The sequence below is a fragment of the Triticum urartu genome, chromosome 3, assembly GCF_003073215.2.
Source record: "Triticum urartu cultivar G1812 chromosome 3, Tu2.1, whole genome shotgun sequence".
Classification (NCBI taxonomy): Eukaryota; Viridiplantae; Streptophyta; class Magnoliopsida; order Poales; family Poaceae; genus Triticum; species Triticum urartu.
The window spans coordinates 77116925-77122681 of record NC_053024.1 but is presented as its reverse complement, the minus strand read 5'-3'; the positions used below and the strand labels follow the sequence as shown (position 1 = coordinate 77122681).

General features: G+C 45.8%; 1 long non-coding RNA gene across 4 annotated transcripts; it reads left to right on the top strand.

Annotated features, from left to right (window-relative positions):
- Nucleotides 1-1061: 1061 nt before the first annotated feature.
- Nucleotides 1062-3119, top strand: LOC125548018. 4 transcript variants are annotated; one of them, XR_007300871.1, is made up of 4 exons: nucleotides 1062-1216; nucleotides 1548-1778; nucleotides 1962-2049; nucleotides 2852-3119. It is a non-coding gene; the product is annotated as an uncharacterized LOC125548018 (long non-coding RNA). The 4 variants fall into 4 exon arrangements; XR_007300872.1 differs by having other exon boundaries at nucleotides 1109-1216; nucleotides 1650-1778; XR_007300873.1 differs by having other exon boundaries at nucleotides 1119-1216; nucleotides 1643-1778.
- Nucleotides 3120-5757: the final 2638 nt, after the last annotated feature.

The window sequence follows — 5757 nt, the reverse complement described above, 5'->3', positions numbered from 1 at the left end:
CAGGCCATGGCGAGCCGCACCATACCAGGTGGGCTAGAGCGAGCTCCAGCGCGAGCGAGCGCACCCGTCGCCCATGCTGGCGGTGTCCCAGCCACGAGCAACAGGAACACATGGTCCCTGACCACAGCTGGATCTCCGCCTTCTCCATCCACATGCGTGCAGCAGGAACTAGCAGTCGCACGGGTCTGAGCTCGGCCTCTCAAGTAGGGTTGCTTCCATGCTGTAGCTATTGGTCTTTTCTCCATTTCTCTGAAGATGCTTGCTATCTTCAGATCTTGCCGAGTGTTCGTCTGAGATTCACTGTCTTGATTTAGTTAGTGGTTTGGATAGTAGTACTCCATGAATTTTCATTTGATCCGCTGTCTGTTGCCGCCGCTGGTAAATTGGATGATTGGTGCAGTTTCACATCCCTGAACCCAAACCCTAAGACTTAGTTCTGAAATATTCAGACCATATTTACTGAAGTGTGTCAGTGTTGGTTTACTTGTGATACTTGCTCCATTGTTGTGTTTAATCATATTGTCCGATCTTATCATATGCTATGCTCGCCAAGTTCAACTATCAATATCTAATTTCTCATCTGATTTTGACACCTTGCTCTTCTGCAGTTTTGTTTCACTTTTCAAGGATGAGTATCTTTACTTTGAAAATGAACTGGTCATATTTCTATTCGAAATGAAGTGATGTTGCTTCCCAGATAAATAACTGAATTCTCTTCTACTTTAGTAGATTCAGTAACTTTGCTTTAGAGTTGTTGTTTAACAGTAGCACTACCCTTGAGTAACTAGATCAATGGCTGCCACTATGTAAATCTTAGTTCAAGTACATATGATAATCATGGTTCTTCTGTCTTGGTATGATGATTTTATACATGCCAACAAGCAACCATGCGATATGTTTTTACTTCTGCACCTAACATCATGTTTTCCCACAAAAAAGTACATGTGCCGCGGCAATCATGCGTTTTATCATTTTAATAGCCAGTCAAGTTCGTCCTTCAAATGATACAGAAGGCAGTCAAGTTCCATCCTCTAATTTCTTGTGATCATTGTAGGACCAATTAGGATGTATACTTGAAGGAGTGAATCTACTGGTTCAGCTGAAAATTGATCTCTATTTGGTTTTTGTTTTTGTGTTTGGTTTTGCCGGCCGCTCGTCCTTCGTATGCTCATCCATCTTGGCTGCTCTGCTTGCCTGCTTCTCCACTCTAACTCAGGTAAATGGACTGTTCTTTAATTTGCCTGGGGAACAACTCTTCTTTTACCTGTCTATTCCATAGCATGCCGGTGCACTGACCACTTCATGTCCATTTATTTATTAGGTTCTGCGATCTCTTGTGTTGCTGCATCCTGATCTTCTGCTTTGTTGCATCTCTGTTCTGCCATCGAGGTTTGCTTGCTTTCTGTCTAGCTAAAATGCATATTTCCTTTTCTATATGTGTTGTCATGGTGTTTAAATTGCTGATCATTTTAATTTTCTGGATCTGGCACGCCATCGTGTATTGTTCGGCCTCGTCCCGCTTATATGTCATGCTTGTGTGTGAGTAGAATGCGTCCGCTTATTTCAGTCGTTATACATGTTTTGGAGGTCGTGGTGGCGGCGTAGTGCGGTGTGCTTTATGACGCTTTCGTATCTGTGCGAGGTTGCAGAGGACGTGTCTGTACTTGCTGGGGTAGAATTCAAATTGTGAGGGATGGTTGTGCTTAGATTTGGTCGCTGCTGGTCGGTTCTTGAGTTCAGCGCATGAAAACGTGCAACTGCTATCAAGCGAACCACAGGTAACTGAACTTCTGATTTGGTGATGTAGACATAGATCTAGTTGATCCCAACTGCTGGAGTATTTTAGTTCTATTGATTTGTAGCATCTATATTATTAGATATACACTTACGGATGTGCTTCTTTAGTGTGCCTTCTCTCATCTCACAGTAAATTGTTTTGTTGTTCTAAATAATTGCTGTAGGAGGGAGCAGCAGGCATAGAAGAAATCCCAAGCCAATTTTGCTCAGCTGTAGCATCTTCCACTGACAATAAGTCTGCACAGCAGCCTAGTGAGGTTTGTTCTTGCATTTAAAAACATAAGTCTTTCAATTGCTCTCTACTCGCTGGTAAAAAAGCATAGCGAATTTCCTTTATAAATACCCAACTGAAGAATACCTTAGTTAAATCAGTCAATAGTGAGTTGTATTACTAGAGAGTAGAGACGTAAGAAAACGCCCTTAGGTGTGACACTCTACGTGGTTACCTTCTTAGTCCCAGCTATTGACATCATACTGAGATCACACTCTGCCAAGCAGAATGTTTGTTTCTATGTACTTCTGGATGCTAATTTACTGTTCTTGATTTTCATGGGGATATTCCTTCATTATTTGGTTACCTGTCAATGCTCGGTCCTTTTTCCCACCTTGTGCTTTGACTTCTTACATTTTTTCCGTCTAAGTTATTAGGCTACTGCTGCCTGGTTTGCGCATGATGAACCACTGGTTATGATGCACTCCTGGCTGGTCTGCCTTTTTTATGCTTTTTTAGTGACAACATTCAGACTTAATGTTTATTACTTCATTTCAGAGTTTTAAATTAAGACATCATGGTCAATTTATATGGTTTTCTGAAGTTTCACCTTCCCTTTGTCATATTGGTTTGATCAAATCAATGGGAAGCCGGCATTACTTTGATGTACTGACCTACAGTCTTATTAAGTTCTCCCTCTTCAAACTAATACAAGACCTTTTAGATCACTAAAATAGTGATCTAAAAGGTCTTACATCTTAGCGCACATTTAACTACTTTATTTGCTGTACTATTGTGGATGTACCGCAGAATAAAGCAGTCCTCCATTTTTCTTCTCTGTAGGCTGATGTTCTTGCTCAGTATAAGCCAACAATGGAGAAACTGACCAAGCTATCTTTCATGATCAGTTACACACCAAGCCTATATTTTTGCTGCTTCTACATGTTGCTATGATGGTCATTCAGCCCATTTTCTTGAACCTGCACTACAACGAGAAATTTGGGCTGCTTCTTTGTGGCTTCCAAACTTGAAATGTTTGTTTGGAAGTTAGTTTAGATTTTTGTTGTGGATTCACAGCTTCTCACATGTACCATCCTCTTAGACCTTTAGATTTACAAAGAAACTAAATCAAGATGTGGTGGTATGGTCTCAATAGTATAACTTAAAGCCTTCCATGCTTTATATTTTCTCTGAAATTTGCTCTCCAAGAATCATGTATCTATGTTAGATCTGGTGAGGAAAGGCGACTTCCAAGCAGAGGATGTGGGAGTGTTGACCACACTTGGTTTTCGACTTGGGTGTCTAAATATTCTCACAATACTTGGCTCCCTCTCGGCCTTTGCGCCATTGGCACAACGAGTCATCTAGTGAACTAAACAGCTCAAGGACTTAGTGGAATTGCTAAGTCCCTGAAAACAGAATTACCAAGTGCCTCACTTAGCAAGCTTGCACTAGTAACCACACACATCACAAAAATACATGGGTTGCACCTCTGGAAAGATGACAAAATCCTTAACAAAACATATGTAGAGCTTATGGTCATATCATGCACACAATAATCATGGCAAAAATGACAAATGTCTAAGATGGAGTAGCAGATCTGACAATTAACTCAAGTAGCCCTCTTCTAACAGCATTTCGGGCATCAAGATGAACTCAAATGAAAATGATGCAGTGGAATGAAATGATGTATTCTCTGAGACGAACATTTTGATATGCTATATGCATGAATCGGAGCTACGGATGCAAAGATACGGGGCCTTGAACAGGGGCACTTGGATCTGCAATTTCGGGACTTAGAGAAAATCAACCTCGCGAAAATTAGGGTTTACTGTTCACGCAAGATCTGGATCCGGCGCAAACACTGTAGCACGGCGGCTCGAGGTCGCCGGCGAGAAGAGGAGGCCGGGTGGCAGATTGCCGGCGAGGAGAGTCGAGGACGGCGGCGGCCGGGCCTTGGCGCGGCGTCCGGGGAGGCGGCGGCGGAGCTCGGCTCCCGCGGCGGAAGACGGCAAGGCGGCGTGGCGCGGCTCCGGCCGGCCGGCGGACGAGCAGCGGAGCGGCAGAAGGACGCGGCGGCGTCGGCCACCGGAGTCGAGGGAGGCGGCGGCGCTCGGGCGTGGGGCGGATGGGCTCGCGGGGGCCCCGAGCGGGCCTCGCGAGCCTTGGGCGGTGGCAGGCGGTGGACGCCACGTGGCGGGACACCACTGGTGCGGGCGGCGGCGGCGATTTTGTCCGGCGCCGGCGGACACGTCCGGCGGGGCGTGAGGTGGATTTAGGGTTTCGGGGAGAGGGGATCCGGGATATTTCGAGGGGAACCTATTTATAGGCTTATAGGGAGCTAGGAGAGTCCAAATGAGGTGCGGTTTTCGGCCACGCGATCGTGATCGAGCGCTCCAGGTGATGGAGCAGAGTTAGGCGGGTTTTGGGCCAAATTGGAGGGGTGTTGGGCTGCAACACACACGAGGCCTTTTCGGTCCCTCGGTTAACCGTTGTAGTATCAAACGAAGACCAAACGATACGAAACTTGACAGGCGGTCTATCGGTAGTAAACCAAGGCTGCTTGGCAAGTCTCGGTCCAATCCAGAAATGTTTGATCCCCACACATGAAAGAAAGGTAGAAATGACCACCGGAGGAGAACGAAGCGCCGGAATGCAAAACGGACAACAGGGAAAATGCTCGAATGCATGAGATGAACACGTATGCAAATGCATTGCACATGATGACATGATATGAGATGCATGACAACGATCACAACACACGGAGACAAAGACCCGAACCCGAGAAAATAAAATAACTTAACACCGGAAACAGCAAGAGTTGGAGTACAAATTGGGAAAGTTATATCCGGGGTGTTACAACACTCCACCACTACGAAAGGATCTCGTCCCGAGATCTACGACTAAAATAACGCCGGGTACTCAGAACGGAGGTGATCCTCGCGTTCCCAGGTAGCTTCACGGTCGGAATGGTGTGACCACTTGACTTTGAGGAACTTGATCGACTTGTTGCGAGTCTTGCGTTCAGTCTCTTCAAGTATAGCAACGGGGTGCTCACGATAGGGGAGATCTTCTTGGAGCTCAATGTCCTCGAAGTTGACCGTGCGGTCAGGCGTCTTGAAGCACTTTCGGAGTTGAGAGACATGGAACACATCATGAACATTTGCAAAGTTTGAAGGAAGCTCGAGTTGATAGGCGATGTCGCCTCTCTTGCTGACAATCTTGAAAGGTCCCACGTATCTAGGGGCAAGCTTCCCTTTGATACCGAAGCGACGAGTACCCTTCATAGGAGAGACGCGGAGGTAAACATGATCTCCGATCTCGAAAGCCAAATCACGGTGCTTACTATCATAGTAGCTCTTCTGGCGGGATTGGGCTGCTTTGAGGTTATCTCGAATGACTTTGCACATTTCTTCTGCCTCTGTGATTAAGTCATTTCCCAAAAGCTGACATTCACCGGTTTCAGACCAGTTGAGAGGGGTACGACACTTCCTTCCATACAGAATTTCAAAAGGGGCCTTACCCGAACTTGCTTGAAAACTGTTGTTGTAGGAGAATTCAGCATAAGGAAGACAATCCTCCCACTTCATGCCGAAGGAGATCACACAAGCCATGAGCATATCTTCAAGAATTTGGTTGACACGCTCGACTTGACCGCTAGTTTGAGGATGGAAAGCTGTGCTGAAGCGGATGTTGGTGCCCGTGGCCTTCTGAAGAGAATCCCAAAACTTGGAGGTAAAGATGCTGCC